We start from the raw sequence: 1394 nt of genomic DNA, 5'->3' as shown, positions 1-1394 counted from the left end.
GTACTGAAGACTTGTCCAGCTGCCTTCCTGCAAATCCAAATCATCACTAGCTCAGGCAAGCTTGTTATTTTGTTAGCCTTGGCATGTGGTCACGATTGCCTCGCTCTGAAGAAGGCATAATGAAATATTTCCAAGTGCTTTGAACCGGGAAACCTGTGTTTATACAATTACACGAAAACGAGCTAATGTGATGGCCTTGCTGAGGTTTAATGATGTTGAGGTCAGGAAATTACAGTCCCGTGACTACATGTCTCACTGCAGATTGGTTTGTATCTCAGCGGAAAAGAATCTCGAGTTGGAGTTATTCCTTCATGCATCGGGGGGCCTGCTATAAATAAGGGGCTAGAAGAACAAATTCTTAAGTGCATTTTATTTTGTCCTGAGAGACACAGATGAAGATAAGTGGATGGCTGTCAGCTTCTGGGCTGCGCCAGAAAATTCCGCTAACTATTTGCAGGTGGCAGCAACACAAATAATAAGGGATGTCTTCTCATGAGTCCAAGCTCTTCTTTCAATCTGTTCTGCCAAGGGCCACTGACTTGCCACGACACAGTGGACACAGGCCAGGGATGCAGCCAATGTAGGGCCAGAAAGTGCACTTACCTTGCAGTCAGAAGACCTGGTTAAAGGCCCAGAGAGCCGCTCACTATGATGTCTCTGACGTCATAAGATTGCTCGTCTGTATAGTCAATAATTGCTTAAGGTCCTTTTCACAGTTTGAGTTACATCTGTGTCAGGCCGTTAAACTGTTGCCCCACATCTACATTACTGGCCCTGACTCATCAAGATTTGGGTCGTCTTTCTAATTGTACTGAACCCCACACACCTTCTGACCAGGTTCTCCTTGTGATTAAGTCTGTGTCTGTCATACAGTGGGATTTGGCCGGGCTGTGACACTTTTCCTCTTACCCATACATGATATTAAGGGGCCAGCCTCTAAGACTTCTGTCTCCTCGGCAGCAGGGTCTAACAGTTAGCGAACTACTCCATGTGGTCACTGGCCTTCAAGGAATTTATCATAGTGTTATTTTTAAATTCAAGTGTAAAGAACTAAATGTTCAAGTTCTTAAGTGGAAAGGTTGGATGAGTGATACATTTTCTGTGCAAGGCTGCTCTCTTGTAAAAATTCAACACATTTAAAGAAAAATAGTACATCTAGCTGCACTAGAAATGTTTATACTGAGGGATGCCTCTAGAATGTTGTTCTCGAAACCCTTGTTTTTGAAAGTGGACTGACCAGACTATAATATGTGGCATTTCTGAGGCCAAACTCCCCAGATGGCTAAAACAGACTTGGGTCAGGGTGCCTGGGGGGCTCAGTTGGTTATGCTTCTGAATCTTGATTTTTGGCTCAGGTCATGATCTCAGGGTCATGAGATCAAGCCCCACATGGC

Source organism: Suricata suricatta, chromosome 1 (genome assembly GCF_006229205.1).
Source record: "Suricata suricatta isolate VVHF042 chromosome 1, meerkat_22Aug2017_6uvM2_HiC, whole genome shotgun sequence".
NCBI lineage: Eukaryota > Metazoa > Chordata > Mammalia > Carnivora > Herpestidae > Suricata > Suricata suricatta.
This window is presented reverse-complemented; position numbering follows the sequence as displayed.